We start from the raw sequence: 12,244 nt of genomic DNA on the forward strand, positions 1-12,244 counted from the left end.
GATATAGCAGACTGCCTATCATGCTTCTGTATAGACTTTGATCTACACTGACACCATTTTCATCTTTGGAGATTTTTACATGTGTAGGAGCAGGAGTTCTTTTATGGCTAACATTCTCCATGCCAAACTTCTTCACAATGTTCTTGGCATACTTGCTTTGAGATAAAAAGATAGAGTCTTCCATCTGTTTGACTTGTAGCCCAAGAAAGTTAGTCAGTTCTCCAACAAGGCTCATCTCAAACTCAAATTGCATTTGTCTAACAAAATGTTCAACCATCTGCTCTGACATTCCACCAAATACTATGTCATCTACATATATTTGTGCCACCATGAGCTTCCCTCCTTCATTCTTCACAAACAGAGTTTTGTTAATACCTCATTTCCTGTATCCATTGCCAGTGAGGAACACTGTGAGCCTCTCATACCAAGCCCTGGGAGCTTGTTTTAACCCATAGAGGGCTTTCTTCAATCTGTACAAATGTTTTGGAAGGTTTGGATCTGTGAAACCTTTAGGCTGTTCAACATATACTTCTTCATTTAGATAGCCATTTAGAAAGGCACTTTTTACATCCATCTGAAACAGTTTGAATTTCAGAATACATGCTACTCCAAGCAGTAATCTAATGGACTCAAGGCGAGCTACAGGAGCAAAAGTTTCATCAAAGTCAACTCCTTCAACTTGAGTATATCCTTGAGCTACCAATCTAGCTTTGTTTTTAGTAACAACCCCTTGTTCATCAGATTTATTCTTGTATACCCACTTTGTACCTATGACATTTACTCCTTCAGGTCTAGGAACTAATTCCCATACTTCATTCCTTTTGAATTGACCTAACTCTTCTTGCATGGCATTGATCCAGAACTCATCAGTCAAGGCTTCCTTGATATTTCTAGGTTCAATTTTTGACACAAAGCAGCTATGTGAGATTACTTCTCTTGATCTAGTAGTGACTCCTTTATCTGGGTCTCCTATGATAAGTTCTTTGGGATGATCCTTCTGAATTCTGATAGAGGGTCCCTTGTTGATTTTGTCATCTTCAGGTTCAGCTTGAGGTGGTTCTTCTTCCTTATTCTTATCTGAGGAGTCAGCTGGAGAATCATTCAGAGATGTCTCGACATCGTCTGTGACATCAGTCTGTTGATCATCAACCACTACATTAATGGATTCCATCAACATATTAGTTCTGGAATTGAAGACCCTGTAGGCTCTGCTGTTTTTTGAGTAGCCCAAAAATATTCCTTCATCACTTTTGGGATCCATCTTCCTTCTTTGCTCACGACCAGCTAAGATGTAGCATTTGCTACCAAATACATGGAAGTATTTTACTGTAGGTTTTCTTCCTTTCCAGACTTCATAGAGAGTTGTGGGAGTCCCTTTCTTTAATGTCACTCTGTTGTGGACATAGCAGGCTGTGTTCATGGCTTCAGCCCAAAAGTGATAGGGTAACTTCTTAGCATGAATCATAGCTCTGGATGATTCTTGCAGAGTCCTATTTTTTCTTTCCACCACACCATTTTGCTGGGGAGTGATGGGAGATGAGAACTCATGATGAATTCCTTCTGAAGAACAAAATTCAACAAATTTGTTATTCTCAAACTCCTTTCCATGATCACTTCTAATTTTGATAACAGGACTTTCTTTTTCCCTTTGAAGTTTTAGACATAGCTCCTTAAATACTTCAAACACATCAAATTTTTCTCTTATAAAATTGATCCAGGTGTATCTGGAGAAATCATCCACCACCACATATGCATATTTCTTACCACCAGGGCTTTCTACCTGCATGGGTCCCATTAAGTCCATATGAAGTAGTTCTAGGACTTTGGTAGTTGTGTCATGTCTGAGCTTCTGGTGTGACATCCTTGTCTGTTTTCCAATCTGACATTCTCCACAAATTTTTCCCTCATCAATCTTTAAGTTGGGGATCCCTCTAACTGCTTCTACTGATATGATTCTCTTCATACCTTTCAAGTGCAAATGGCCCAATCTTTGATGCCATATTTTTACTTCTTCTTCTTTGGCTAAGGTACACATTGAAGAGTATCCAGTTTCTTGAGAGTTCCACATGTAGCAGTTGTCTTTGGACCTAACTCCCTTCATGATTACTTTATTTTCTTTGTTAGTAATCAGACATTCAGTTTTTGTGAAGTTTACATTCAGACCTTGATCACATAGTTGACTGATGCTTATAAGATTTGCAGTTAACCCTTTAACAAGTAGAACATCATCAAGGTCAGGAACTCCAGGGCAATCCAGCCTACCCATTCTGGTGTTGCGCCAGCTAGCCATATCTTCAATCAACCAATGATTGCCATTAATTGTGCAATCACAAAACACCAAACATTCATACTGAATGTACTGTGTACAGGATGTCATGACATCGGGTCTGACATCTGGAAAAATCCTGCATAATCCATATTTCTTTTTATAGCAGGTACAACCATATCAGATATCATGACATTGTGTATGTCATCTGAAACAATCCTACATGAACATGTCTTCCATTTAAGCTCCAGCAGGTACAACTAATATCAGAAGCCTTGTTATTTTATGTGGCATTCTGAAACAATCCTGCTTGCATATGTTCTTTAACTCCAGCAGGTACATAGGATATCTTATGTTAAGACATCACACATGACATCTTATGAACACTCTTTGTTTTACCAAAATTGCTGCCAACACTTAGAATCAACAAAGGTTTTAGGAATTCTAAACTTATAAATAAAATGAATTTGAATGAAGTTGATCACTGCTTCTTGATCAATGTTGATAAAAGGAACAACTCTAACCCACTTGGTAAAATAATCAATACCTACCCAAATATATATATGAATTTTGGATGATGCAGGTCGAATTTCACCAATTAAATATAATTCCCAACCTCTAAATGGCCAAGACTTGACAATAGAATGCAACTCACTTGCAGGAACATGTTGAATACTTGCATGTTTCTCGCATTCCTGGAAACCTTTGGCAAATTCAATATAGTCCTTAGACATTGTTGCCCAATACAATCATTGTCGAAATAGAAGCCACTTCATTTTATGGCATGCTTGATGGGCTTCACATGATCCACTATGGACATAAACAATTGTTAGATAAGCTTCACTCTCACTAAGGAATTTCAGTAAGATTCTCTCATAAGTCTTTTTAAAGAAATCATTACCAATAATAACATAACTTAATGCCTTATATTTGATTTTTTTGATTTGTCATTCCTATAGGATTTTCCAAAAACTCAAATATTTATTTTCGCCAATCATTATTTGACATATTGCCAATGGAAAAAGTTTCAAAAATGTCTCCTGGTTTTTTTTATTCTTCCAGTCCTTCTACACCCACCAGTTTTGATTTTGACATATATAAGGGGGAACAATTGGTCGAAATTAACTTTTCTTTTACTTCAATTAACCTCACTAATTTTTCTTTGGACACTCTGTATCCTGATACAATTTGTGCCAAATCATTTTCCTCTTGATTTTCGACGCGAGGGACATGTTATTTGTCGATTTCTTCAAATTCTGTAACAACGAATTAGCCTTCACAAAGTACATGAATAAATTTTCTTTGATGCATTTGTATTCTTTTGCCAGTTGTTTCACAACCAACTCCGAGTCGCCTCTAATCTCGGCACCTTTTGCCCCTAAGTCTAAATGAATCTTAAGGCCCACAATTAAGGCTTCATACTCAGCCTCATTATTTGAGTAACAACCTTTGATTTTAAATTTAAACTTAGTTAGAATCCCTTTAGGAGAAATAATCAGAATTCAATACCAGTTCCATGCTTATGCTTGGAACCATCAAAATACAATCTCCAAGGTTTTAGACCAATATAGTTATGTGTTACTTCAACCATTGCATGATCAACAATAAAGTCAAAGCTTATTTCCTAATTTTACTGTGTAAAATAGGTTTCAACAACATGTGCTTAATAACATCATAATAAGAATAAACGAAAACATCATTAGGCTTTATAGAATATTTTATTTTGGTTCAAAAGAAATACAGATAAAGACATAACTTTTCTATTGGGCTATACCTAGTTTCTACATCACTTAGAACTCGACTGAGGTAATAAATGACTCTTTCAACACCATCTTCATCCTCATGGGCTAACTTACTCCATATTATCAGTTCAGATGCAAAAATATACAACTTCATATGTCTACTTCTCATAGGAAGTAAGAGAATATGAGGATTCATCAAATAACTCTTGATTTCGTCCAAAGATTCTTAATGTTATGAATCCCATTTAATCCTTCTTCCTTCTTCAAACACAATAGTTGTGAGAATATTTTTGTTTTTCATGAATCACCTGAAGAAGTTGATTTTTCCCAACAAATATTGAAGTTGCTTTTTGTTTGATGGAGGCTTCATACCTAGTATAGACTTCATATTGTTTTGGTTTATTTATATACCTTTCTTATGAACCACAAAGCCTATAAATATGTCCTTTTCATACCTAGTATAGGCTTCGTACTTAAAGTCAATGGAACCTTTCCAAATCATAAAGGCTCATCATCATAGATTCAATCAAGCATCTGGCTGTCTAAAAGTGTGTCCTCAAGAATTACATATGTTTTACAAGTTTCAACTGTAATGGCTCCAAAAACCAACTTTTGTTGAGAGTCGGCCTCTAAAGCCACCTTTATTCTATTTTCAGCCATATTGGCTAAATTTTGAGCATGGGTGCTCATCTTAGTCATTGTTATCTTCTGTCTCTGACCATTCAGTACCTATGATGGTCTCGTAACCCCACATGAACCCATGTGTGGGATGTAACTTCCTGGAATAGAAAACACCCCTATAAGGAAATCCTTGTCCCAAAAGGCATACCTGGAGAAATGTTCACCAATTATTTATAAAAAAATTCTTATCGATATGGTTAACTTTAGTTAAGTAATAACTATGATTTGCCTCAACATTCTCTACAATTACATATGGTCTCTGAATCGAGATCCTCTGGTAGAGCATCTAAGGTATTACTCTTTCACCATGGATCCATTCCCAACTGTAAGACCCCAATTTTGTCCCTAAGATCCCTCGTGGCATCATCACATTGCATTGCATAGCCTCAAGGATCATTGAGCATCTTGGTTCCCTTTGCCTTTGGGGGGGACTCCTTGTGAGTGATTTGAGATCACCAAGCATGCTTGAATTGTATATCATTGCTTTTCTCATTTTGTTTACTAACCAAAAGCACAAAAATATGTCACTAACATCTTTTGTTTGTAGCTTGAGCAATCACAAGGTCAAAAGCCTCTAGGAGATCCTTGGTACAAAGACATGGTCAAGAGAAGATGAAAGCAAGCATGGTAATGGTTCCCAAAGCTCTCATCCATCAAATATGCCTCCCTAGCATCTCAATTCATCATTTTTGATCAAAGCAAGTCAAAGGATTTAAGGTTTGTCCTTCAAAGGATCCCTAATTCATTTGTGCACCACAATGCCTTGCTCATGAAGCAACCTCAGCCCATGGTCAAGTACAATCAAAGGAAGTTCCTTAACTCTTCATTTCATGCATATTTTGAACTTATTTGAGTATCCTCAATCATCAATTCATCAAGATATGAGTTGTGAACTTGAGAAGTTGATCAGTCAATTCCTCTAACTATTTTGAAATGCATTGAGACCTAACTTTTTATGTGTTGGTAAAATGGAGATAGTTACAAAATAAAATATGTTCTTAAAGACAATATGAACAACTTTCATGTTCATCAAAATTTGATTTGAAGCTTAGAAAACCATCTTCCATTCCAATACATTATAGGTCATTTTGACTGAAACCCTAATTGTGGGTCAACTTCCCAAGGACACAACTCATTCATTTTTTATGATTTTAAGGTGGGATCAAATGAATTGGAAATCTTAAGATGTATACTTCAAATGTTATGTTGAACAAAATTTCAAAATCTCAAAGGAAATACATGTGATAATGCAAGACATTATAGGTCCTTTTTGACCAAATGCATTAAAAGTAAAAAATGTCCAACTTCAAGTGCCCATAACTCTTTAATCAAAAATCCAAATTATGCAAAACTTAAGTCCATTTTGATTGTCTTGAAAAGGTATACAACTTTTATGTTGGACGGTTTTCCATTTGGAGCTTGCATCATCAAAACAGAAGGGCTTGAAAGTTGGCCAATTTTAGGAACCTTGCCTTGACATGTTTTGCACATCACACTTTAAGCTCAAATTTCACTAATTTCCAAGGCCCAAATGAAGTTTTGATCAACATGACATTTGTTCCTTATGCAATAACCTTTCCAACCATTACTCATAAGCTTGCCTTTTGATTTTGGACATGGCATTTTCGAAGGCTTCAATGAAATAGTGCATTTCATGAAAATCATTCTAATTGCCATGCATGATCCATTAACATCCAATCTGCACGTCCAATTCATATTTGGTGATGTATATCTTGCAATTCCAATCAGAATTGGGCCCTCCATGCGCCTGTACAGGCCCATGCAAGGAGGCCCTCTTCTCCCATGCACACGAGTTTGATGATGCTTGCAGCTCCCTCCATCTATAAATACAATGCCTTGCGCTCTCAATTCTTCAACCTGAAGGCGCCTGGACCTCTGCTGAATTGAATCCCCACCCTCACACCAAAGGAACTCTCTCTTTTCTCTAAAAATTTCAGATCTATAATTCAGTTTCCTCGACTGTTTTCTTAGATCTAAAAGTTCCTAGACCTCCTCACCTTGATCCATAGAACTTCTGTTTTAGCAAAGCAAGCAAGGTTTCAAGCTCAAATCACCAGAACTCAAACTTGAACTCCAACTGGTATTTTCTTTGATTCTCCTAATCCTTTGACCTATTGGCTGTGATTTTGTGTTGGTTGAAGTCCTCCCAATAGAGGCATCATGTTTATGCTTTTAATTTTTGCAATTCATTGAGTTCATGATGAACACCAGAATTTTCAACTTCTGATTTCTCAAATCATAGAGATCTAGAATGAAAGCGGATGGTATAGGGATGTTGTACATCATCCCAGCTTTCTATTGATGAATAGATCGCCCGTTTTGGTTGCCTTTTGAATTTCTGCAACTTGGCCGGAATCTGGGAAGCTCACCGAAGAAGACGGTGGCTCCGGTGGCTTCACCATTGCCAGTTTAAATCCTGGCCGTTTGATCCATTCTCCAGATTGAATCTCGTCCCTTGCTTGTTATGACTTTTAATTGTTTCACATGTGCACGCATTGACTTGGATCCACCATACGCGCGCGCCTCCTGGCCTCTTGATTTGCCAGCTCAATTAATGAGCTTAGATCAGACGGTCCACGCATTTTCCAATTTATATTTTCTGTTTTATTTTTATTTTATTTTCTTTAATTCCTTTTATTTTCAAAAACTAATATCTCTCTCATTTTTAATCCAAAAATTATGGGACCAATTGCATTGTTTCCCAAATAAATTCTAATTTCTATTTCTGATTTTTAATATTTTTTATTTCATCATTTGGTATTTTTTTGTGAATTTTCTCTTTTCTGGTTATTTTTAATTCATTTTAAATTGTTCTTGATATTCAAAAAATGCAAAAATATTTTCCTAACCTCTTTGAATGATGATGGATTTATGAAAAATATTCTCATCAATTTTTGAATTGATTTGAGATTTTAGTTTAATTAGGTTATTTTTATTCATTTTTAATTGATTAAAAATAGTTTCTGACTTTTAAAAAGGCTGAAATTTTTTGTCAAACTTTGTTGGACCTTGTTGAACTTAGGATAAATCACTTGGACCTTTCAAGGTTGATTTGGAGTGATTTTGAAGTTTGACCTTTCCATTTATTTTAATTCAAGTTTATTTTTAATATTAAAAAATGCCAAAAATATTTTATTCTTTTCTTGACTTCCAATCTTCATCTCACTTCTGTTTTTGATTGTTTGACCTTGACCTTCAATGTCATTGGTCAACATATGAGGATTGGTACATGAGGATTCATTTAATGCACTTTAATTTTGTCATTTCCATTTCTCTTATTCATCTCCTTCTTCTTCTTCTTCTTCTTTTTCTTTTTGATCAATGAGTTGAAGGTTGATAAGTTGGCATTGATTAGGGAGACTTAATCTTCCTTGATTCAAATCTAATTCATCTTGATCAATTGATCAAGTGAATGGCTTTGCATTAAGGATAGGTTGTCTTCTAAATCATGTAAAAGGCTTAAACCAATACAAGATCAATTTTCTTCTCTTTTTGGCATGGCAAGTTGTTGGGACTTGGTTCACTAATCAAGACTCCTAACTTGTGTTTGTTCCCCACATTATTATTGACCGGCCTCAGTAAGTTATGAGTTCTACATAAGTCCAATTACGATTGCTTAACATAGCGCTAAATTTTCCTTATGGCACACTAACTACTAACACTAACTATTGACAATTAACATTTACATTATGCAATTTACTTTAATGCAATTTACTATTCTTGGACATATTATTCATTTGCTTTTCTATTTGCTCACTTGAGCACATGTTTATGTTAATTCCATTTGCCTTTTGCTCACTTGCGCACATAATTGTGTATATATTATTGTGCTTGTATTTTGTTTTGATTGTTCTGGACCAAATGCAAAGAAATGGACTTAGCTTCTAGGATTTTCCCTATGCAAAGAAATGGAGAATTGGACTTAGATTCTAGGACCTTCCTTATGCAAAATTGGAGTAAATGGGCCTTAATGATGAAGATGGATTAGAAGCACCAAACCTCTAAACTCACTCTTGTCCATTCTTGTTTTACTTCATGGAACTTTTGATGTGTGTGCTTTTTGTGCTAGGAATTCCCATTTGAGCTTGATTGGAGGATCATTACCATATTCATCTAAGTGGAAGAAACAAGATACATTGAGAATTTGTTGTGAGACTTGTTTGTTTGCTTATACTTTGTGGTTGCTTATTCCAAAGGATGGGAGCTACTTGGATCATCAATATGATCTCAAGAAAGGAACTCCTAATGTGGTTCATTTCCTTATCCCTTCTTTTTGTTTTACTTAGGACTTAGCCCTTCTTCTTCTTCTTCTCTCCACTCTAACCCAAGCCAAAACCTTTTTGTGCAAACATTTAACTATTGTTTTCAAACATTAGAAACCTAAGCCTTATGCTTTTGATTTTAAAACTTTCTCTTCATAACACTTATTTTGAATTGAACTTTTAAGTCAACTTTGACCATTTTGCATATACTTCTAAATTGGTAAATATAACCCATTCAAATTTCTTTTTTGATTCCAATGGCCACTTTCTTAAATCAAATTTTTTCCATAACCTTTAGCTATTAGGTTTGAGTTATCTTTGTGGTAGATGTAATACTCACCTATATCCTTAGTGATGGACAATGAGTCTTCCATGCTTATTATAGGGTTAACCCCTCACTAGCATGTTGAAGCTATCCTCACATGGTGGATTTGTGGTTTGGTTGAGTCTTCTCCCTTTGATAACAAAAGACCTTAAGGCTTTTGGACCAATCAATTCACCAACTTATTTTGAAATTTTTACCCCGAACTACGAGGTTTTGATTCTAATCTTTTTATAAGATGGTACGTAGGCAATGGGTTTATCCATTCAAACACAAAATGTAAATAAACTTGTATATTCTCTTCTCATCTCTTCAATCATGTTTGCACAAACAAAATTTTCACAAGACAATAACCTTCACAAGTGTGAAAAGGGCTCCCTATGAGTACCTAGGATGCTTTGGGTGCCTAACACCTTCCCATTGCATAACCAACCCCCTTACCCAGATCTCTGTTTTCTTTTACTAGTTTTTGTTCGCTTTCTAACCATTCCTTTGGATAAATAGAAGTGCGGTGGAGACTCGACTTGTATGATTTACCTTAGATTTAGTCAATATCTCTAATGGTAACGAATACCCCGCTACAGAAAAGTGGCGACTCTGCTGGGGATAATTTGCCTAGTGGGTTTTGCCAACTTTCATGCTTGTTATATTGTATTGTTTTGTGACGTATTTTTGTGCAATTTGGGATTACTGTACTGTATGTAATGATTGATTTGCTTGATATTAATTCCTTGTATGCTTGGTGATCTTTGTGAGATGAGTTCTATACCCGAACTCGAGTGCACTTAGGATAGGAGAATGGCATAGTCTTGCTGACTTGTGTGGAGTAATTCCTTAGCAAGTTGACTTGCAAGTCCATTCACTTGGTGGAGGTCATGTTGGGATCAATAATGTCACACAAGTAAGTTGTGGTTAGATATTACATTTGCCAATATAGACCTTAGAAGCCAAGGACCTTAGTTTACCAAGCTCATCTTGGCCTATTCTTAGGATGTAGTGCGAAAGTCGTTCAAGTGTAAGATTTGATACGATTGTTACGCGATACTACACTCATAAGAGTCTCTCTTGAGAATATTTTTGGAATAGGAGTAGTCGTTTCTCCGATAATATCCGAAAGATGGGATGATGACTATGGGAACCTCTTGTAGAACATGTTTGGCAGGTTTAAACCCTAGTACATTCCCTCTGGGTGGTTCTTAACCAAGACTCCATGCTCGTGACTTGCAACAAACCCTTGATTCATGGTTGATCCGTTCATATATCCTTAATATCAATGGATCTTGGGTGTTGATAAGGTGTAAACCATAATCCACCAAAATGGATGATTGATATTAAGGATAATATGATCCATCCCATGACCTTTGCTTGGTGTGCTTTGCTTGGTCCTTGAGTGTGATTGTTGCATTCATGCATTCATGCACTCATTTGCATCCATATCATCAATAATAAGGAAATTTTCAAGGAAATTAAGGGGTTTATTTGCAAAATTTTCAGACATGGAAAGACAAAGAAGGAATACAAAGAAGTACAACTTCAGGCAACCAGATCTGAAAGAGTTAAGGAATCTGACATCCTATGTATTGGATCCCTTGGGTTTCAAAGCTCGTTTTGGGAAGCTTCTTCCTCTTCTGACTACTCAGGTGGACGAAGGGTTGATGAGTGTATTGGTGCAGTTTTATGATCCCTTGTACCGTTGCTTCACGTTTCCGGACTTTCAGCTTTTGCCTACCCTTGAGGAGTATGCTTATCTTGTGGGTATACCTATCCTGGATCAGTTGCCGTTCAGTGGCTTGGAGAGTATTCCTACTTCTCAAGAGATAGCAGACATGTCGCACCTAGATGAATCTCTGGTTGGTGCTCATATGACTACCAAAGATGGAATTCAAGGTCTCCCTTCTGAGTTCCTCATTGCTCAAGCTACTGTATATGGGAAGGCCATGAGTGAGGATGCCTTTGAAGCCATATTTGTACTTCTCATTTATGGATTGGTATTGTTCCCCAACATCGACAAGTTTGTGGATGTGAACGCTATTAGGATCTTTTCTACTCTTAATCTCGTTTCGACTCTATTGGGTGATACCTATTTCTCTTTGCATATGAGGAATGCAAAGGGTGGTGGCGCCATTGTGTGTTGTTTGCCTCTGTTGTATAAGTGGTTTATTTCTCACTTACCTCAGACGGTCGCCTTCAAGGAGAACAAGGGATGTCTACGGTGGTCCACGAGTCTCATGTCTCTCACTAATGATGATATCTCTTGGTATAATCGTGTATATGATGGTGTGCAGATTATTGACTCTTGTGGTGAATTCTCCAATGTGCCTCTTCTTGGTACATGTGGTGGGATCAACTACAACCCTGTTTTAGCACATCGTCAGCTTGGGTTCCCCCTAAAGGATAAACCTAATAACATTTCGTTAGAGGGTGTGTTCTTTCAGGAGGGTAAAGATCCCCAAGGCTTGAAGGGCAGAATGGTCCACGCTTGGCGCAAGATTCATAAGAAAGGAAGGAAGGAGTTGGGTCCTAAGAATTGCATCGCTTTGGAGCCTTATACTGCTTGGGTAAGGAGGAGAGCTTATGAGTATCTCATGCCTTACGAGTATCCGAGACCTACACCTATGATTATGGCTGGGCCTTCAACCCTCCCTAATCAAGGAGTAAAGGAGTTGAAAGACGAAGACCTATCACGTGCCTGGATCTGTGAAAGGGAAGAGTTGCTTCAGGAGATTAAGGAGAAGGATGCTTTGATTGAGTTCCTTGAGCATCAGGTTATTGATGATCCTAATGATGCATGGACTTCTCTACTTCCTCAGTCTTCCCGGTTTTGGAAGAGGAAGTACGATCGACTCGCCAAAGAGAAGGCGGATATGGAGGCAGCTTATGAGGAGGAAGTAAAGAGGCTTCGTGCATCTTATCTTCCTGTGTCCCGAGCATTAGATGATTGTTTCTAGGG

This window comes from Lathyrus oleraceus, chromosome 1 (assembly GCF_024323335.1).
Source record: "Lathyrus oleraceus cultivar Zhongwan6 chromosome 1, CAAS_Psat_ZW6_1.0, whole genome shotgun sequence".
NCBI lineage: Eukaryota > Viridiplantae > Streptophyta > Magnoliopsida > Fabales > Fabaceae > Lathyrus > Lathyrus oleraceus.